This window comes from Neovison vison, chromosome 2 (genome assembly GCF_020171115.1).
Source record: "Neovison vison isolate M4711 chromosome 2, ASM_NN_V1, whole genome shotgun sequence".
NCBI classification, from domain to species: Eukaryota; Metazoa; Chordata; class Mammalia; order Carnivora; family Mustelidae; genus Neogale; species Neogale vison.
In genome coordinates, this window is record NC_058092.1 from 180,208,793 (window position 1) to 180,232,375 (window position 23,583).

Sequence of the window (23,583 nt, forward strand, 5' to 3'; positions counted from 1 at the left end):
ATTTTGGTTCTAAGGGTAATGAGAGGCAAGAACAAGAATCTCCTTCAGGGATCAAAATGATTCATTCTCCAGCTATTCATTTAGTCCTTAGATCAGCTATTGCCTGAGTTAAGGAAAGAGATTCTTAGCAAGACAGCATTGTCTAGGTCATTCAGGAAATATTGATGGTGAAAATTTAGCTGTGAAAGGATTTGACCCTGGCAAATAGACTATTGATTTAAGAAACAAGATTACAGGGGGGCTCTTGGTGGCACAGTTGGTTTAACATGGGACTCTTAATTTTACCTCAGGTCCTGATCTTAGGGTCATGAGATCAAACCCTGCATAGGACTCTGCACTCAGTGAGGAGTCTGCTTGAGATCCTCCCCTCTCCCACCCACTCTCAAGTCTCTCTCTCTCTCTCAATAAATAAAAACATGTTTAAAAACAAACAAACAAACAAACAAAAAAACAAGATTTCCCTCTAAAAAGCCATTCTTTGGAGGTGGCTAGAAAATTAGATCTTCCTGGTCCATCTGGGTGGCTTAAGTCAGTTGAGTCCTACTCTTGGTTTCTGGTCAGATCATGATCTCAGGGTGGTGAGAGGCGCCCTATGGGGTGTAATGTAGGACTCTCTGCTCAGGGTGGAGTTTGCTTGTCCATCTCCCTTCACCCTCACTCCTCTCCCCAGTCCTTCTTTCTTTCTCTCAAATAAAAACAAATCTTAAAAATAAATAATAGATCTTTGTTTCACACTTGAGGAATATAACTATGTGATAAAAATATTGACTATAAAGCCAAATAATTTTTTTTAAGGGCCAGCTTAAAAAAACAGCTACTGTTTTCTTAAATGTATTGGCAAGAAGAAGGATGCGTAGACTTTAAAGCTTTTGGTTTTTAATGAAAAATGATTTATCATGTTTTTATACTGGATGAAACTGTAAGGGTCACATTTCTCCTTTGCCTATATACCATTTTGCGGTGAAATGCTCTAGGCTTCTGGGTCACTCACTGACACCTGAGAATTATCTTCTAGGGCTTGGCTCTAAAGACCACTTGTGACTCAGCACCTTGTAGGTTTAAACCTACAAAACTTGTAGGTTTACAGAAACTTGCACAGACTTGCTGAAGGGGACAGCACCCTCAATTCTGGGGTGACAACTCAGTACCCTCGATTCCAGAAGGGATTTTAGAATGCAGGAACTGGAGTTGCCACAGTAGTCTGACTTCCACAGCCATGTGCAGATAGTGTTGGGGGGTACACCTAAGTGGCAAGCCAGGGGTGCTCTGGGCTAGGGTTCTAGAAGCCGGCCTGCTCAAGATGAATCATCTGAGGCTGACCATCTGGATCTAAGACCTGGACCGTCACAGTGCTCTGAGGATCCTGCACATGTGTTGGGGTTGCATCAATATCCAGGGCCACAACCCACCCAGATACAAACCACAGTGTGTTGCCAGACTGGCGTGGTGGCTCAGTGATGCTCGCTGAAATTTTATGGATCTTCTCTGGAAGTGGGAGGTGCAGGAAGGTACTCAGCCTCAGCAGAGTCTGTAGAATTTTGATGACTTCTACAGGTTTGGATGTCATGAGTAGGGGCATAAGGTCAAGAAGTTTGTCCACAAAGTTGTCCTCTAGGTGGAGCAAGACAGCACTAAAACATCTCTAAAAAAGCCCACTTCTTGTACAAACTTTGCACACATGCCAATAAAAGAAGGGGCCAACTCCTTGAGGAGTCTGTGCACTTAATATAAGTTGCAAGGCTTTGGTCTGCAGCCAAATGTGATGTATAATCACCCTTTGTTTATTCTCTACACCATTGCCCATGAACTCTGTTATGTAGGTCTCGTCGATGACCCATTTGCTGCTGATAGGCCAAATCACTCTGCTTCAAATACAAAGGGGTGGCCACATCCCACATCTTTTTTTTTTTTACAAGGCCAACACAGACCAATCAGGAGAGCTCTGAACACAGAGGTTGCAAAGATTAACATAGCATTTGAAACTTAGGGGTTTGTTTTGTATTTTTGTGGAATCTCTCTTATGTAATGGACAGAAATATCCACCTCCCCGCAAAAGAGTCCACATCCTAATTCCACCTTACACTAACTTACATGGAAAAATTGACTTTATCCAGATTAAGTTAAGGATTGAGATGGGGGAGGTTATTTTGAGTTATCCAGGTGAGCCCAATGTCATTATAAGGACCCTTATATGAGAAAGAGAAGGGCAAGAGTCAGAATTAGAGGAAGTGATTTGATGACAGATGCAATGAGAGACAAGGCAGCATTAAAATGGAAAGAGATGCCAAAGAGATGTAGGAACCCAGTAGAAGAAGGAAATGGCAGGGAAGTAGAGTATTTCTTAGAGCCCCCCCAAAGGAATGCAATCTGGTTGACACTGATTTTTAAATTTCTGACCTCTACAAATGTAAGAAAATCAATTTCTATTGTTCTAAGTCAGTTAGTTTATGGTCATTTATTATAATATGAAACTAGCACCTCATTATACTTTTAATACCCGTGTGGTCCACACGATGTCCCCTCTTTTATTTCTTACATTAGTAATTAAGTCTTTCTCCCTCCATCTCCCCCTCCAACCTTTAGCTTGCTCAGTTGATTAGAACTCAATTACGTAGATTTTTTTTTGAAGAACCACCTTTTAATTGCACTGATTTTCTCTATTCTTTCTCTTTTGTAATTTAATTGATTTCATTTCAACTATTTTTCCACTTGTTTTGAATCTTCTATTCTTTCTCTAGGTTCTTAAAATTTCCTTACATTAAGATTTGAAACATTTATTCTCTTCTAATACATGCAATTGAGGGTAAAAAGTTCCCTCTAAGTAATGCCTTAAATGAATTATAAAGTTTTTGATATCATGCATTTTCATTTTCATTCATTTCAAAATATTTCTCAATTTATTTCAAGAATTCCTCTTTGACCCATGAGTTATTTAGAAATGTTTTGCTTGGGGGCACCTGGGTGGCTCAGTTGTTTAAGCCTCTGATTTTTTTTATTTTGGCTCTGGTCATGACCCCAGGGTCACGAGATCAAGCCCTGCATTGGGGATCCATGCTCAGAGGGGAATCTGCTTGAGATTCATTCTCTCCCTCTCCTTATGCCCCTGCCTCTGCTTTCTCTTTCTTTCTCTAAAATAAATACATATTTTTTTCTTTATTAAAAAGACAGAAAGAAATGCTTTGCTTAAATTTGAAATAATTGGGAATTTTTCAGTCATCTTTCCATCACTGATTTTTAGCTTAAACCTCTTATTATCACACAGAAATACACTGAATGATTTCTATTCCTTGAATTTTCTCAAAGTTTATGTCCCAGAATAGAATTTATCTTGGATAATGTTAAATGCATTTGAGAGGAATATATTTTTGCCTATTATTGTGATGTGTTCTCTAAACATCAGGGAACAACAAATAGAATCAACTCAAAGAAATTCTCTCCTAAACATATTATAATAAAAGTGACAAAAACATAAAGAAAAAAAAATTAAGCAGCTAAAGAAAAATAGCACAGCACATGACACACGGGAACAATGATTCAATTGACTGTGGTTTCTTATCAAAAACACTGAATGACAGAAAACTATGGAAAACACTTTAAAAGAAAAAAATGAAAATGAAGAATCCTATATCTAATAAAAATACCTTTCATATATGAATGACATGTTCATGTGAAGAAAAACTAAGAAATAAATTGCAAGCAGACTAACTATCTACAAAAATGCTGAAAGCACTCCTCAGGCTGAAAGGAAAGAAAGCCAGTGGGCCACCTTGACCTTCAACATTAATGGTAAACAGCTGGTTAAAAATAAAACACTAAAAAATTTTTCCTTATTTTCCTATAATTAATATATATCTTTAAAATGTGCAATATTGACTGGTAAGTTTTTAAATATGTATATTGAATATGTATGATAACTATAATATAATGGGTGGTGGGAGTAAAAAAATAAATAAAAGATAACCCTATTTGTTTCCAAGCTTTCTACATTTCATGTGAAATGCTACAATATTAACTCTAAATAGTTTGTAAAATCTTAGGTATGAATGTTTCAATTTATAGAGCTACATCTAAAAAAATATAAAGAAAGCCAAAAGGAAAATAGGTAAATTAGGAAGAGATAATTAGAAAAAAATTAAATAAGCTAAAAGGATCTAGGAAAATTGAAACAATGAAACAACAATGACAACAATAACAAAACAAATGGCACAAACAGAACACAAAGGAGAAAATGGTAGACTCAAATCCAACCACATCAGTTGTACATCAAATGTTAACAATCTGTATACTCCAATTATAAGGGAGAGACTTGCAAAGTGCATTAAACAATATCCTAAATAGAATCTTACTGTACATCACCTGTAAGAGATAAATTTTAAATTTATTAAACAACACAGATTGGTTGAATGTGACTGATGGAAAATGTGCAAATGACACAATGAAAGGACTAGGGTAGCTATTTAATCAGTATTTAAAAAGACTCTGAGATCAAGAGAATTGCCAGACATTAATAAAGATGTTTTATAACTTAAAAATGAGACCGTTCATCAGGAAGAAATAGCAATTATAAATATGTGTGTCCCAAGTAATAGAATCTCAAGTTATAGGAAGAAAAAAAAAAGTAGGACAAAGTAAGTAAAAAAAAAAAAAAAAAGAAAGAAAGAAAAGAAAATAATGGGGGTACCCGGGTGGCTCGATCATTAAGTGTCTGCCTTTGGCTCTGGTCATGATCCTGGGGTACTAGGATCAAGTCCTACTTTGGGCTCCATGCTGAGCAGGAATCTGGCTTCTCCCTCTCCTACTCCTTTTGGTTGTGTTCCTTCTCTGGCTGTCTCTCTGTCAAATAAATAAATACATTCTTTAAAAAAGAGAAGAAAAGAATGAAGACTTGTACTCAATGAAATAGAAAACAGACATATAATAGAGAAAACTGGCAAAACAGAAAATGGTTCTTTAAAAAGATTGAGTACATTGTCAAACTCCTATCTAGATCAATAAAGAAAAATAGAGAAGCAATGCATAAAACCCAATATCATGAATAAAACAAGAGATCTTCACTACAGATTCAATAGTATTAAAATAATAGCAAGATGATAATATAAGCAATATTATGTAAAAGCTTGATAACTTCAACAAAATGTATACATTTCCTAAAAAAAAAAAAAATACAACTTTCCAAAATTGACATAAGAAATAGATTCTGGAGAGCATAATAGCTATAAAAGTAAATTGTAAATTGAGTTTATGACAAACCTTTTACAAGTGGGAAAGTCCTCTTTGCCCAGATAGGCTTACTAGTAAATTCCATCAGATATTGAAGAAAAAATACCAACCTAATATAAACTATTTCAGAAAATCATGAAAGAAAATTTATGGTATGTCTCTTTTTAGTCACCCAGTTTATTGGCATAATGATTTTAAGGGCAATATAATTCTAATAAGAAAACCTTACAAACATATTACAAAAATGAAAAGCACAGATTAATAGTACTCTTGAACAAAGATGGATGCATAACAAAATACTAGCAAATCTATTTTCAACATAGAAAGAATAATATAGCATAAGAAAGCACTCTTATTCAAAGACTGTAAAGTTTATGTAACATTTGAGAATCAAATAATGGAATTCATAATATTGAGGAGGAATATTGAGGAGGAATACTTTATAACCATTGTCACAGACTAAGAAAAAAATAATTTAATAAATTCAACACCTATCCATTGGAAAAAAAAAAAACAAAACTCTGAGCCACTAGGACTAGTAGGAAACCTTCTAAAATTGATACAAAAAACATAATTTGTTGGATAATTTTTTTTAAGACCTAAATAAGTTTTTGAGATATACCATGTTTATGGATTGGAAAACTCAATCTCCCTTGTAGTGGCAATTCCCTCTTAACTGGTCAGTAGTTTCAAATGTCAACCAAAAATTACAGAAGGCTTTTTTGGTAGAAATTTTCAAGCTTTTTCTGAAAAGTATGTAGAAAGGAAAAAAATAAAACTAGAGAATAAATAAGTAGCTTTTTAAATAAAAAGTGGAAGGATTCACCATATCAGATTTAAAGACTTACTCTAAAGATGGAGGTGTTAAACAGTTTAATTTCACTTTAATAAAGTGAAAAGACATATATAAATGGGCTCAGCAGGATCTATCAGTATGCAGGTAGATGTGTTTTTGTTATTATAATTAGATGATTGAAATCTCAAGGTCATCTGGAGGGTTAACAGGGTGTCCAACCTGAAACAAACCTGTGAAAACTGGGTCATAGGGTTTTATTTGGAGTTTATGCCTTGTGGCATCTACTGGCCTTAATTTCTGATGGCAAGCAGCACCTGGAAGCAGGGCTGGTAACTGGGTTATTGAGGCCTCTTAGCCGGTTCTGGTGACAGTTGTTTCATGTTTGTTTTGGATTTTGTTTTGGTAATTTGAGTTTAAATGATAAAGCAGCAGAAAGAGATAAGGATTTAAAAGTTGTCAGTAAGAAAAAGTGAGATCTGTATAATAGTGTGGCCACTAGATATGTGGGACAAAGGCTAATGAAGTTTGCATGTTTCTGGTTTGGGAATTACTATGATGAAGCCATTGTGTAGAGAGTAAAGGACAAATATAATGGGCACAAAGATGTCATGATAACGTTGATGTGCCCATGGTAATTTGTAGCTATTTAGAACTTATAGGGCCTTGAGGAGAATTTAATTTTTGAAATTGCTATCCAAGAGGGGCTAGAGGCCATGACTGTAGCCATGGGATGGAAAATATTCAACTTTCAGTTAGCAATTTGATAGAAAGTAAGAGTTCTGTGAATTGAGAGAATGTTACAGAAGGATATACAAACTAAGATTCAGCCTTGGTGTGTGTGTGTTTTTTTTTTTTTTTTTTGCCATGAGCTTGTTGCATTGCTTCATACTAAGCTATATTTCAGAGTCAATGTAGTGGCCCCAAATCTGAGGCCTCAAAATTACAGAATTTAGAAAATCACCTGAATTCCTTACAGCTAGATTTCAGACTGCCTTCCATACTCACACCCTTGGATTTCAGGCTATAAAAAGGGTACCTTAATAGACTAATTAGCGTAAGTGCTATAAGCTCTGCTTTCATAGCCCTGATGTATAATTTTGGACAGAAGTACTTTGGGAGGATATGAAGGACTCGACTATAGAAGATAAATATAAATGCATGATCTTGGTGAGGATTCTGCCCTCCTGGGGATTGTGGTGTTAGCAGGAACGTGGAGTTGAGCCTGAGCACAGCTCTGGTAAAAGCCTTTTGTTAAATGGCTTAACACCTTGCTCTATAAAGAGAACACTGTCCCTATCTTTACAGAAATATATCCAAGCAATCCTTATTCTTGCACGAGTGAACAGCAATGCTTTATTCTTCAGATTTCACCTACAGAAAGAGTATCATGTAAGCCCCTTTCATTCCCCAAAGTGGCTGCTATGGAAACAAGTCTGGATGCATGACAGGAAAGGAAAGCTAGCTGTACTGTGCTTAAACAAAGAGGAGAAATTTCCATGGGATTTCCAGTTCTTTGTGGAGCCAATAAAGGAGCAACTGGGAAGGACATTGAACAGCAAATCTAAGGAAGAGATTGCTAATTCAGCTTTGCCAGTTATACTTTCTCAAGGCCCATAATTAAAAGTGAGCTTCAGGGTACGAGAAGTCGGATTTGCTGTGAGCCTGAGGGGCTTGTAAATTGGCTGCTTTTGCAAACTGCCTTCACTCTTGTAGGTCAAGAGGGGAAGAATTAATACCGTTGTGTGATGGAATAAATGCTTCCCTAGTGGCTTGAAGAAGAGATTTGCCTCTCTAAACTTCTGAGATTACATAGAAAGTGAGAATCGGCTTTGGAAGAGTTAGGTTTGCTGTGAAAAGTTACAAATATACTAGATTACAGCACCGTGATTCACATTATAGTCACATGACTCCAGTTTTGTCTTCCACATGCCCTTTACTGTAGCTGTATAATTTGGAACTTAACAGACACATTTATCAGGTTTATGTTTAAAAGTCTAGGTCCAAATATACTGTAGGCAGCAGAAGTTATCTATATGTTCTAATAAATGGGAGGTTTTCTCAAAATCCAAATATATATTTTTTAAATTCTCAGAATCTATTTTTTCAGGATATCTCACAGACTTGGTTTAAATCTAGTCACATTAATATTTATAAATCATGTTTCCAAAATTTTCATTCCCTTCTGATATAGGATCTCTAGCCTCAAGCAATGTCTTGCATGTGCTAATAAACAATGCCTATAGTCTCCCACAAAAGTCTATTCCTACACTGGCCTACTTTCAAGTTGTCCCTGACAAGTACTTATTGCAGGAATCTCTTGACTGATTTTGGTGCCCAGAATCTAAATGCTTAGACAGACACCTTCAGAATCCCAAAGAACCAAAGAAAAATTGAGAAGCCTGAGAAAAACTTGTATGGCAAAACTTCTTCATGATCCATGGAGAAACGGGGGCAATGTTTTTCTCCTGGGTTTGTTATACACAAGTACATAATGAAGGCGAAAGGAAGTGCCTATATTGACTCAGTATTTATCCAACAGTCTTTCTGAATCCTCTTGTATATAACTTTATATAATCCTCACAACTGTGATGAAGAATTTTAGGTATTGAGGCATGGGTTCAGAAAGAAAAGACATGTTTCTTACTCTTAAGGCTATCCTTTCTGCTCTCTCTCAAATATCCTAGGTATAACAAGTTCTCTCCCCTCTGACTGGGATGGAAATATCATTATCTCTTAGCTTTGTTCAACTTTGAATATCTCTGATTTGCTCTAACCCACATGCCTTCTCTGAATTACCTCTCACACGGTCTTATCTTGAACATGTACAGCTCAACTTTCAGCAAAAGATATATATTTTTAAGATGTATTTATTTGAAAGAGAGAGAGAGAAAGCACTCAAGAGTGGGGGTAGGCATTGGGGAGGGTATGTGCTATGGTGAGTGCTGTGAAGTGTGTAAACCTGGCGATTCACAGACCTGTACCACTGGGGATAAAAATACATTATATGTTTATTTAAAAAAAAGAGTGGGGGTAGGGGCAAAGGAGAGAATCTCAAGCAGACTCTCCACAGAGCCCTAGGTGGCTCTCAATCTCAGGGCCCATGACATCATGACCTGAGGTGAAACCAAGAGCCTGACACTTAACTGGCTGAACCATCCAGGCACCTCTCAGCGAAGGATTCTTGAAGGAACCCCACATGTTCTCCCAGAACTCAAGTTCTGCACAAGCCTCTCCTCCATACTTGCCCTCCAACTGCATCCCCTTCAGCAATCTGACCTCTGATATTTGCTGCCTAAATTTAGCAAGATGGCAGCAGTTGGTTAGGAAATTTTCCCCGTGTAGACAACCTGACCACTAGTAGGGCTCATCTTGTGAGTTTCCTTTTTACTCCAGATAGCAATGTAGGTTTATCTATTTTTCAATGTCTAAATAGTCACTTCATATATTTTCTCTATTCTATAAATGTGTAACTATTAGTCCAGTACTAGTTAAGTCTTTCTTGGCTGGAACTATAGTTTCTTAATTACAGAATAAATAAATTCATTGAAATCCACCCAAATTATTAGAAGAATGAAAAGTACAAATTATGTAAAATTCTACAATTAGTCTTCATTTTATTCTGTTAAAGTCTCTGGAAGCAAGTTCCACTTGGTTGTTTTTAAAAGCATTTTTATTTATATTCTGTTTAATCACCCAAAGGACAGGAGCTGGAATGTATACATTGTCAATACCCAGATCTTGGCACAGAGCTCAAAGCTTAATGAAACAATAATATTTGGTGACTAGTTAATTGAATATATAAGTAAATGATTCTCAAAATTTTAAATGTAAAATAAATGTTAATATAATAAGTTGTGTAGCCATTCTTTCAAAATAATACTTTATTTTTCTGAACTATAAGATTTCCTGCTAGGAGTGTAGACTGAGAAATGCAGAAATTATGGCTTAGTGTCACAAAAATTACTTCCATGGTAAAGAAAGCTAGGGGAACTATGGAAGCTAGAACAATTTAAAATCAGAGGCTTTAAATCATATTTCCATATTGATATGGTATTTGGAATAACAGTAATGGCATTTTTTTATTGATTGGCATCCACACATACCTCTAAATGTAGTTAATCTTAGACTTAGCTTTTCTTAAAACTTATGTGACTTACTAAAGGTCATAGGTAATAAAGATTAGGCTGGCATAGCTATATCTGTGTGGAGATATTGAAATTGTGTGCACATATCAAAATGTTCTGCATATTTATAGGTATGAAACTTGCATAAGAACAACACTATGTAGTCAGGTTAAACAAGGAAAATGTCACTCTTAAAGTACTTAAGAATTAAGAATCCTTAGCAAAGTGTGTGCAGTTAAGATTATATTTTTAAACTACATTATCTGATTCAATGCATTTATAATAGACTTTTTAAGAGCCTTTGGAATAAGGAGAAAGGATACTGAAATTAGAGTGAAGAAAGAGGTTTGAAACCTTATTGTTTCATGATTTTTGTATGATGTCATTTTTTGCGATTCAAACACATTTTATTTTATTTTATTTTTATTTTTTAAAGATTATTTATTTATTTATTTGACAGAGAGAGAGATCACAAGTAGGCAGAGAGGCAGGCAGGGAGAAAGGAAGGGAAGCAGGCCCCCTGCTAAGCAGAGAGCCAGATGTGGGACTCGATCCCAGGACCCTGAGATCATGACCTGAGCCGAAGGCAGTGGCTTAACCCACTGAGCCACCCAGGTGCCCCTCTCAAACACATTTTAAAACATATCTTCATCTTTAATATGAGAATTAAATAAAATAATTTGAGAAAACCTAATTTGTTCTACATGTAATTATAAAATGAATAAATGAATATATATGATATATGTATATGAAAATTCTACAGGGTGGTTCTTAATATTATTTATGCTGAATATCTCTAAAAGTTAAATCTTGATATGTCTTAGAGTAAATGCTTCACATTTCTGAACAAAATAGCATATTGTAATCATCCAGTGAATTATTTTTGCATTGAATATTTACAAGATATAATTAAATTAAAGCTTTTTTCCTGGGCAAGTCCCCATTTTCCTTTGCATATTCATACTCACAAAAGCTCATACTGTTAAAGCTTAGATCTAGTATCTGTTACCCTACAAGTCAGCATCAAATGGTCTTCTAGTGACAGTAATCTAGGGATGTTAGGATGTTAGCCTCAACCAATTTCAACAAACATAACGTAGTGGTATCAAGAAATCAATTCAAATAATACTGTCATACAGTGACAAAATATGTTAAAAGTGATACTCTGACTATATAAGAAGTTTAAAGGGAAATATTGAAAACCTGAAGGTTATTCTAAAATATATCATTAGCCAATATTGAAAATAAAAGGAAAAATAAAGTCAACAGGTAGGTAAATGTTAATTTTTTTTTGTTTCCAAGTTTTTACTTAAATTCCAGTTAGTTGATATAGAGTGTCATATTAGTTTCAGGAGTATAAATTAGTGAAAAATCACTTTCATACAACACCCAGTGCTCATCACAACAAGTGCACTCCTTAATCCCCATTCACTATTTCACCCATCCCCCTACCAACAGGCCCTCACTTGCCATCAGGTGGTTTTCGATAGTTAAGAGTCTGTTTCTTGATTTGTTCTCTCTCTTTCTATCCTCTATGATCATTTGTTTTGCTTTTTAAATTCCACACACAGGTGAAATCATATAGCATTTCTCTTTCTCTGACTTATTTTGCTTAGCATAATGCTCTTTAGCTCTATTCACATCCTTGCAAATGACAAGATTCTATTCTTTTTATGGCTGAATAATATTACATTATATATATATATATATGCACTTAGATATATATGTACACACACAAATATACACATACATATATACATATACATGTATACATACACATATACACACACATATATTCCATAACTATATGGAATCTTTATTCATTCATCAGTTGATGGACGTTTGGGCTGTTTCCATAATTTGGCTATAGTAGATAATGCTGCTATAAACATTGGGGTGCATGTATCCCTTTGAATTAGTATTAGTATTTTTGTATTCTTTGGGTTAATACTTAGTAGTGCAATTGTTAGATTGGAGAGTCGTTTGATTTTTAACTTTTTTGAGGAATTTCCATACCATTCTGCTTTTCAGAATGACTGCGCCAGTTTGCATTTCTACTAACAATGCAAGAAGATTCCCCTTTCTCCACATCTTTTTCAGCACCTGTTGTTTCTTGTGTGTGTGTGTGTGTGTGTGTTCTTTTTTTTTCTTTTTTTAATTTTAGCTATTCTGAGAGATGTGAGGTGATATCTGATTGTAGTTTTAAAAATTTATTTATTATGTTCAGTTAGTCAGCATATAGTACATCATTAGGCAGAGAGAGTGGGGGGGCGGCGGAGAAGACTCCCTGCTGAGCAGGGAGCCCTATGCAGGGCTAGATGCCAGGACCCTGAGATCATGACCTGAGCCGAAGGTAGAGGCTTAACCCACTGAACCAAATAGGCACCCCCTCGATGTGTTTTTCTTAAAATCAATTTCTACACACATTATATAAGCACCTAATTAAAGTTTTATTTTTCAAAAGTGAGTGCATTTTGTGGTATATTCTGATATTTGTTTTACTAGAAAAAAATCCATCTTATTCATGGTGTATACCAGAGAAATGACAAGTTACTACTAAATTGACTTATGTAAAAGAGCTTAACTAATTATAACTGATTTCTCCCTTGGGTGTCCAGTGATTAATATGTCTAACTACTCATTGGGCATTTGGAAAATCATGTTTGTTTTCTTTGAGAAGGAAAGAATATATAAATAAAGGAAGTTTTCCAGAGAGGGAAAAAAGGGAAGAAAGGTGAAATTCTTAAAGCCATAAAGATGGAATAATAATTCCATATTCTTTTTTCAAAACTGTTTTGCTATCCAAGTACAAAAAAGGAAAGGAGCCACTTTTTCTAAAGTGGTGGTATTTCAATTGTATATCAACAGAGCTCTGTAAAATTGAGAGCCACATTTTGGAATTATTTTCAAAGACACTTAAGACAGGTCTACCTTACATCAGAAACCGTTCTAGAAGGAGGTAGGTATACAGTAAGAAAAATAAGTCTTTGCCTTTAGGAAAGTCTACATTCTTTCCCAGAAGATTTCTGTATATAGTAGCAAGTAACAGAGCTGAAATGAGAACTGATATCTTCCAATTCCTAATCTCTTTCTAGGTCTATTTTACAGATAGTCAAACCCACTTGTAGCACATGAAGGCATTTCTAAAGGGTAGGGATGAAGAGATGCCATTACATCAATCAATGAAAGCAGTCAGTTTATCACAGCTCCTTTCACTCTCCCTTTAATTGTTAAATATGTGGTCCTCTGTTCAGTTATTAAAGATTTATTTATTCCAGGCTAACCAATAAATAAATAACATATATTTATAATATATTATTATAAATGTAACATATTTATATTATATATAATTATATTAATATATAATCATATGTTATATTATATATTTAATAATTAAATATTTTACTGTATTATATATTAATTTTATTAATATAATTATATATAATATAATATAAATATATTATATATATTTATATTATATTATAATATAATAAATAACATCTTAAAATAGTCCAACATGAATAGCTGGAACAAATTTATAAACATCTTAGTGAATTGTTTCTTTATATTATTTGACATATCCATACCTCATAGAATACCATCTCTACCTGCAGTCCATACTTAATAAATACTTGTAGAGTGAATTTTCACTACGTTATACTGTGGAAGGATATGGATTCTATGAAAAGGAACCTAATGTTTTAAGGAATTGACTAGTGCCCTTGCTTTAATTAGTTTTATGAAAATAGGTAAAATCTTATATTTTCTGAATCTTTATTTATAATATAAATGAGAACCTTATGTGGTTATCAAAGTGTACTGAGCATATGAATCGATCTGGGAAATGTTACAATGCATATTCTGTAGCCTTTTTGTTTTTGAAACTGATTCTCTAAGATTTGGAGGAAGCCTAGGTATCTGCTAAATAAACATCTGAAGTGATAATATCTCAGAGTGTCTGTAGTCGTTTCCTGAAAGTCTTTCTTAATTCTAAAATATTATGATTTAAAATCCAGAAAAAAGCATTGAGAAAAAGTTGCTCATCTAAATGTAATGATTCATTGTAATTCCATTAGTAAAGTCTTATCAGTTAATAAACTTCAGATTTTAAGAGGAGTTTTGGTTAAGAGACGAAAGGACAGAGATCCCATAGACTTCCTCTTCTCACACATGTACAACCTCCCCCAACTATCGACAGCCCAACCCACTGTCATACATTTATTACAACTTATAAACTTACAATCACATACCATTACTCAAAAGTCCATAATTTGCATTACGTGTCACTTTTATACATTCTATGGATTTTGACAAATGTATAATTATGTGTATCTATTATTTTACAGAAGAGTTTCACTGCCCTGAAAGATCCTCTCTGTTCTGAATCAGTAGTTTAGATACAATTAAAGCTTCACTGCAGTTCCATTAGTAAACTTCATGAATCACACTTTAAGTATATGTTAAGTCTGTCTTGTACACTGACACTGAAAAAATTAACTCTTTAATATTGTAGCCCTAGTGTTCGAAAAAGTATGAAAGAACTTGATAATTCTAATTAACCTACCTTATCTTTTATCATATAATAATAGTGCCATGTAGAAGTTGAATATCAGATGGTGAAGTCAGTTCACTAGGCTTAACACATCTGCTCCTTATTTCATTTTTTTTTAACTACAGAAGCTCAAATACCACCAAAAAGAACAACTATCATTTTTTTGCACACATAAACTATTTTTAATTCTCAGATTTCTCTCAAGTGCTCTATAGATATTATCTCTGGTTTTCAAGGAAATTGCATCCAGTTTATTCAAATTAATTGTTAAATTGAAAGAGCTTGGAGTTTACAAATTGTGAAGATCACTGAGGTCCAGCAGCTTGTCCACTGCTCCTAAGCAATTTCATTGTGCCCTATCAGCTGGGCAGCTTATCTAAAAGTCAACAATTCTTAGTCACCCTCAATTCTTCTTTTACATATTAGTAAATAAATTGTCAGGAAGCAAGGATATCTGTAAGTAAAATAACATTCTCTAGTACTCTTTCACCATTTTCCCTCCCTTTCACAGCTGATCTTTCCCCTATTTGATCACTCATTGTCATATTGGAAAGCAAGCTTATATTAAATTTAACCTACGGATACCATAAATATTTAGGATGTTAAAATACAGTAGTTTTGACAGCTCTGCAATCATAGTGAGCTCTTAATCTGGAAACATTGTGTGAGTATAGGCACACAAATAATGAGAATCTGGGGCTCTGTCATCTTTTATAGCAGAAACACACTATTCAGAGCAGTTGGTTCTAGCCTTAGATTGACGATATTCATTTCTTAGTTCTATACTTTGATTGCTTTTTACACTTGGGTAAATGGTTTCCATTCTCTTTAATTCAGCTTTCTCATCTGTATAAAGGACATGATCATAATAGTGTATACCTCCTAAGTTCTCTGGTCATAAAATTAGTTGCATACATAAAACTCTGCTTGTCATATCATTTTATAAATTGTACCTAATTCTGTTAAATTTCTCAGAAGTTAAGAGAAAGCATAGCTTGTTGTTTTGCAAGTTTCAATAATTCATTATGGAATTAGAGCTCACTTTATGATTTGTAAGTTGAATAAAGGGTTCTGGATATATTCTGAAGTACAGGTTACAATTAAATTGCTAATTATAGAGCACTGCTAAAGGTATGCTATGTAAAGTCTTATATTATCGGTTCTATTCTGGTTTTTTACTGTCAGCTACAATCCCTCTAAAAGAGTTGAAGTCAGTCTTTATTTTAAAAGCGCTTTAAACATTTCACTGAAATAATTTAATGTATTGGTATTAATGGAATTCTCATGATACAGAAGAACAAATGGCCTGGCTGTTAAGAATATTGAAAGAATTAGGGGCAGTGGATTTAAAACACCTTCTTCAACTTTCCTCAGATATTGTAAATGTAACCATTAATATGCAGTTTCCTACTAAAGTTCAACATACTTGAAAGTTTTTTTTCCTTTTTTTATGATTTAGAAACGGTGGTTAAAATATGTTGAAAGAATAAGCCGTGGTTTTTTTATATTATGAAAGCACTCTGAAATCATAACGGAGACAATTTTTCCAGTACCTCTAAATTAACTATTTAAGACAAGAAGAAATTGGCAGACAGAACTGTATAGAAGTGTTAGTAAATGTTAGAGTGGATTTTGGAAGTCTTTCCAGTATATAATTGGTAAGTATGTAGACATTAGGTTGCTTTGGGAGAATATAATACCTTAGAACTCTACCTCATAATAATAACTACCACTTAATACATTTATACTCTATGACTACAGAGTATTGTGTTTTAATCTTATGTAATATCTCAATAACCAGTGTTGAGTTGTGTTATAGAGTCAACAACAGTATCACCCCCAACTTGCAGTATGGGATTTTCCATGTTTTTTGTATGTTTGTTTGTTTTGTTATCATTGTTTTTATTTTTCTTTCTTTGTTTTTTCTTTATTCTTCTTTTGGGAAATATTCTTTATCCAATTAAGAAAGTTCTATTCTATTGAGGAAAGAATTTTATGAAACATTTTTTCAATCTATTTTGATAATCAAATGATTTTTCTTCTTTAGCTTAGTAATAAGATACAACTTATTGATTACCTTTTTTAAAGATAAATCTTGGCAATGTTGTTGAATCCTATTTATATATTGGTGCGTTATGTTTGCTAATATTGTATTATGTATTTCTTAATCTAGTATTTTTTTCATTTAATTCATCTGTAATTGTCCCTTATTTGTCAATTTTATTATCAAGGCCATGATTGCCATAAAAATAAGTTAAGGGGTGTATTCTCATTCTAGTCTCTGAAAGAATTCAAGATTCAAATTATGTTCTCTTCAAATGCTTAGATTTTCTCTAATGAAGATGTCTAATCATGGAGTTTTCACTCCTCTTGTCCATTGGGTGTAAAGTGAAGCAGTGAAGATTCCTTATTTATTTCTTATATCAGTAATGTGACCTGTTTCTCTCTATTTATCTTATTAGATTTGCCAGAGTCTTATGAATGTATGGATTTTTTTCAAAAAAGCTTATGTTTAGCCTTGTTGATCCTCTTTTGTATATTTATTTTCTATTTTACTAATTTTTGCTCTTCTCTTACTCTTATATTTCTACTTGCTTTTTATTTATTTAGTATACTTTACCTAACTTCTTAAAATGTATACTTAACTTTCCTTCTTTGCCCTTAAGTTTTTACTGCCTTTTCAAACAATCACTGGATTACACTGTTTAATAATGGTTGATTTCTCCCACTATGATTATTAATTTGTCTACTCTTGTAATTCTATTCATTTTTGTTTTGTATACTTTGAAGCCATATATTTGGGCATGTATATATTTATATTTGTAGTATTTTCCTGGTAAATTAAACATTTTGTTTATGAGAAATAGCCCTCATTACCCCTGCAATATTTCTTAAGCCTTCTATATAAAAGGGAAAAACAATCCAAAAGTGATATTCATGGACACAACTGGGTCACACCATCCCTGAAGTTCCTTCTTTATTTTATACCCAATGTTACTGACAGTGGTAGCTTTCAACAACTAATTATATTTATTGTTGTTCCTTCTCATCTGTGGCATGGAGCAGGAAATTTTCTATGTTCTCTAAAAAAACTATTACAAAATAGAAAACATGCATGAATAAAGATCATAGAGTCTCATGATTTTATTTACTTCTGTGATTTGAACTTATATAAACTACTAAAAGTCTGAAAAATTAGTGTAGTCAGTAACTTGTCTCTTGGCCTAAATCCCATTTTGTACTATATTGTCTTTGTAATTATTAAAAAAAAAAATCCTGTCTTTACAGATAAAGAACATTTTGTTAGCTGGAATGGATTTTACCTTAGCTCATCAGAAAAACAAAAAACAAAACAAAACTAAAACAGTGTCTGACAGCCCTAAAATTCTCCTTAGATCTCATGAAATGTGTATCTATGTGTATCCATAATTGTTGTTATTAAATTATCTAGCCTCAATATTTTAACTTGATAAAAAAGGTTATTTTTAGATTGCTACTAGAACTCATATCTTAAAGGATTCCAGCTAGAGGTAGTTCCCCTAAATGGAACATTAATGTGTATAATTTTCATTGGAAAAAGTAACTTAAAAAGATGAAATGAGAAGACATTGCCATAAAATTTGTGAGGCTTCATGGGATGGAGACTATCTCTAGCTTCTCCCACAACTTAATTCTGCTATGCATTACAGCAACTCTATTTCTTTGGCCCAACTCTGTCAACATTTTTTTAAGATATGAAATGAAAAGAGTTAGTAGGAATCATACGGAATTTCTATGACTTGGCATTTAGCAATCATGACTGTGCTTGCTTCACTGATTTTAAGTAATTTAAATGTATATAAATCAGAATGTACAGCTGACATGAATCTAAAAATTTGTTAGGGAATCTGCTGAGGGCTACTTACTGAATTTAAAGAATTCATGGAAAATGTGGAAAGTACTGCAACCAAAGAACTGAAAATAACCTATGCAGTTTGAATTAATCTTGTCACCGATTTTTATACTGGTTTCTTTAAACTTATCTGAAATGTGAAATAGCAAATCTGGATGATTCTTAGTTTGTTAGTTATAGTTGTTATAATTATAGATATAATAGTGCTTATTGAAAAATAAATGGAAAAATGAATTCACAAAAGTGTGAAAAAGAAGAAATAATAACTGAAAAATAAGAAGTAGATATACTATTCATATTTTAATACAATTTTAGCATCAATCTCAGTAATATTGTGTGTGTGTGTGTGTGTGTGTGTGTAATTTTACCATGTCTAAAATGAATCCTTTGTCACTTTATCCAATTTATTAAATTTGTCATTAAAATTCTTAAAATCTTTCAGGGTGAGTGCTGGGAAGATAGTGGAGTAATGTCCAACATTTACAACTAGATATCACTCATGCATCCACATCAATAAACCAGACAGCTATCCAAAGCCATGTCTGAGAGGTTTGCAAGGGCAGAAACAGCAGTGGGAAACTGTCCGTGGGAGAGAGGGACCTGATGTTACAGAGAGAGAAAACCACCCAGGGGCTCACACAGAAAAAAATAGCAACCTCTTAATGTCTGGCCTTGCAAAACAGATGTGCTGAATTCTGTGAGTTTGTATAACCAGTGAGATTTAGAGCCTAGCGCTTTAAAAATCAGCTGACTCAGCAGTGGGCTAGCTGGGAGGGCAAGTGGTAATGTGTCTTTAAAGACACAATGACCTGAGGAGAGGCAACATACAGGTGACAACTCAAGGTTTGAAAGTCCAAATATTGTTATAAAGACTACTACTTAAAGCAATCTATATGTTTAGTGCAATCCCTATCAAAATACCACCAGCATTTTTCACAGCACTAGAACAATCCTAAAATTTATAAGAAGCCACAAAAGACTTTGAATAGCCAAAGCAATTTTGAAAAAGAAAATCAAAGCTGGAGACCTCACAATTCCAGACTTTGAGTTATATTACAAAGCTGTGATAGTCAAAACAGTACAGAACTGACACAAAAATAGACTCATAGATCAATAGAACAGAACAGAAACCCCAGAAATAAACCTACAATTATATGGTCAAATATATCTTTCACAAAGCAGGAAAGAATATTCAATGGGAAATAGATAATCTCTTTAACAAATGATCTCAGGAAAACTGGACAGCAACATGCAAAAGAATGAAACTTTTCTACTTTCTTATGCCATGCACAAAAATAAACTTAAAATAGATTAAAAACCTAACCTGAAACCATTAAAATCCTAGAAAAGAAAACAAGCAGTAATTTCTCTGACATCAGTCACAGTAACATTTTTCTAGATGTGTCTCCTGAGACAAGGGAAATAAAAGCAAAAATAAACTAGTGGTATTACAACAAAATAAAAAGCTTCTGCACAACGAAGAAAACAAAAAAATTGAAGGCAACCTACTGAATGAGAAGATACTTGCAGTATCAAAAGGCTATTATCCAAAATACATAGAACTCAACACCCCCAAATAAAATAATCCAAATAAAGATGGGTGGGGGGGTGCCTGGGTGGTTCAGTCCGTTAAGTGTCTTGGTTTCAGCTCAGGTTATGACCTCAAGGTCATGAGAGCTAACACCAAGTTGGGCTCCACGCTTAGCTCAGAGTCTGCTTGGGATTCTCTCTCCTCCTGCTTGTGTTTCTCTTCCCCCATTCCTAGAGAAGAAAATAAATAACTAAAATCTTAAAAAAAAAAATAAAGTGGAAGACATGAACCAACGTATCTCAAGAAGACATAATAGATGACTAACAGACACATAAAAAGATGTCAGTATCACTCATTATCAGGGAAATGCACATCAAAACTGCAATGAGATATCACCTTCACCTGTCAAAATAGCTAAAAATCAAAAATGTAAGAAACAAGTATTGGCAAGGATGTGAAGAAAAAGGAACACTTGTGCAGTATTGATAGGACTGCAAACTGGTGCAGCCACTGTGGAAGACAATATAGAGGATATTTAAAAAAAAAGAACTACCTTGTGATTTACCAATTAGAATATTTATTTATATTATATTATATATAAAATATATTAATATATATTTTATAATATTTATTTATACTGAATATTTATCCAAAAAATACAAAAATTCTTATTGTGTACTCATATGTTTATAGCAACATTGTGCACTCTTATGTGCACTCCTATGCTTATAGCAACATTATTTATAATAGCCCAGTTATGGAAGCAGCCCCTATGTCTTTCAAAAGATGAATGGATTAAGAGGTGTCATATATATATATATTTATAATAATATATATATAAATATAATATATTTATAATATATATATATATTTCAGCCATAATAAGGATGAAATCTTGTCATTTGCAACAACATTGATGAAACTAGACAATATAATGCTAAGTGAAATAAGTCAGTAAGAGAAAGACAAATAGTATATGATTTCACTCATCAGCGGAATTTAAGAAACAATCAAAAATAAGTAAAGGAAAAAAAAGAAAGAAACCAAGAAAGGAACCTGTAGCTACTGAGAACAAACTGATGATGATCAGAGCGGAAGTGGTGAAGGATGAGTAAAATAGGCAATGGCTATTAGGGAGTGCACTTGTGGTGATGAGCACTGGTGATGTATGGAATTGTTGAATTAGTATATTTTACACCTGGAACTAATATAGCATTTTATGTTAACTATTCTAGAATTTAAATAACAATAACAACAACAATAATAATAAAAACTTTCAAGTGTTTCTGTTACTTTCATCACAATAATTAATGTGGAAATATTTAATTGTTTGTGTGTGAATATGTGTATAAATGCATTCACAAGTTTGTCAGTATTTGTGAACATCTCCTTTGGATATTGTCATACTTATTTTCCTTCAACTAATTAGAAAGTTGTACCTTCTTTTTCTATTCTAAAAATTACAACATGTGAGATAAAATTACTAGCACAAATCTTAGTCTTTTAAAAAAGATTTTATTTATTAATTTATTTGAGAGAGAGAGAGAGAAAACGTGCGTCTGTGCAAGAGTAGGGGGTGGGGCAGAGGAAGACGGAAAAGGAGACTCCTCTCTGAATAGGGAAGCCTGATGCAGAGCTCAAACCCAGGACTATGAAATCATGCATGACATGAACCAAAGGCAGCTGCCTAACTGAGTGAGACACCCAGGTGCCCCTCTTATGAACATTCTTAAGAATTGTGTTTCAGTGTGATTTCCAGAAAGTTTGTACTAAGTTTCACTGCCACTGACAACATCTAAAAGTGATTAAACCATTGTCCTTTTACAGAATTGTATTCAATTATTATTTGTAATCCCATTATATACAAAATACATTTGTAGATCAAATGTTAATTTTCCTTTACCAGCGGCTATGTTAGACACTAGAGATATAATCAGTAGACCTATATGGCATGGACTGAGTTTCTGAAATTTACACCAGAATGAGAAAGATGGATGTGAATCAAACAATCCCATGAATAAATAAATGTAAAATTATAACTGTGGTTAGTGCTAAGAAGAAGTGTACTAGGTGATTTTAGGTCATAACAGGGAAGTCAAACCTCCTTTGTGGTTTATGTAAAACTGCCTTGGAGACATGCTCAGTGAACTTAGAGCTAAAGGAGGAGTACAGCCTACAAGGACGAAAGAGCAAAGAAGTTTCTTGGAAGAGTATGTTTAAAATGCTTTGTTGTAGGAGAAAGCATTGTTTCTCGGCAGCAAGACCAGTGCACTTGAAGAAGAGAGCACAAGATTTGGTAATTTTGATGTATCTATTTTTGGAGAGAGAGATAGGTCAATATAAAAAAATAGATACTATTTAACTCCTTTCCTTGAATCAAAATGAGAAGCAGTTGAAGGGATTTAAATGCAAAATTACAATAGCTGAAGTGACTTTGAATAATGTGTTTTTTCTTTTTGTTTTGTTTTGTTTTAATGGAAAAACAGATTGAAAGAAGCCTTTGTTGTTTCATGGACACAAAGTAAGAAGATGTTTGACATAAAAGATGGAAATATTTGGAGATATGTTTGGTGAGGGTGGGGATGTCTTATGAATTCAGGGTGTCTTGTGAATTCAAGGATGACTGTATTTTCTCGATGTTATCATAAGATGCATACAGATAAGTAGGAGGACAAGTTTTGTGAGTGATAGCATCATAGAATTTATTTGGGGGGAAAAAAAACTTTTAAATTTGCTTGTTTATATTCCTGCATAATTTGAAGCATAAAGGACACATTTCAGCAGGAGATACAAAAATAAGGGCCATTTGTGTAATAACTGAACCCATGGATACAAATACATTTATTTAGTAAGGGTTTGGTTATGAGTAGAAAGTGGTTCCCAGACCACAAGGAAAATGATAAATAATGATGCCACATTATGTAGTTTATTATCAGTTTTGCATCTTTTCTTGAGAACATGTTTTAGGGCCTTTGTTCATTTTTCTGTTGAACACATAATGATTTACTTAACAATTTTTAAGTGGCTTAAATATTTTACCAATTATATTTAGATCAGTATTTGTTTTTAACTTGCTCTTTAATTTTACTTTAAAGGCATATTTTGGGGCACCTGGGTGGCTCAGTTGGTTAAGTATCTGCCTTCGCATGGATCATGGTCTCAGGGTCTCAGGGTCTGAGTTCCACATCAGGTTCTGCTCAGCAGGGAGCTTGCTTCTCCCTCTTTCTCTCTCTTAAATAAATGAATAAAATCTTTAAAAAAATAAAGTGCATATTTTCTTTAAAGTGTCCAAGTATTAAAATTTTTTGAAGGCTTATCTTTTGTCTTTTATTATTTTAACAATTATTATTTATTAATAAATTATTTTATTTGCTTTATATTGTTTTACCAACACCTAGAAAAATTTATTTATTAATGCTTACATAAACACTCTCTTTCCATCCTAAATTTCCCATTATTTGACTTGTA

The 23,583-nt window shown here is 33.5% G+C and overlaps 1 pseudogene; it reads right to left on the reverse strand.

Annotated features, from left to right (window-relative positions):
- Nucleotides 1–1,064: 1,064 nt before the first annotated feature.
- LOC122899250 lies at nt 1,065–13,742 on the reverse strand (annotated as a pseudogene).
- Between the last annotated feature and the right edge of the window lie 9,841 nt (nt 13,743–23,583).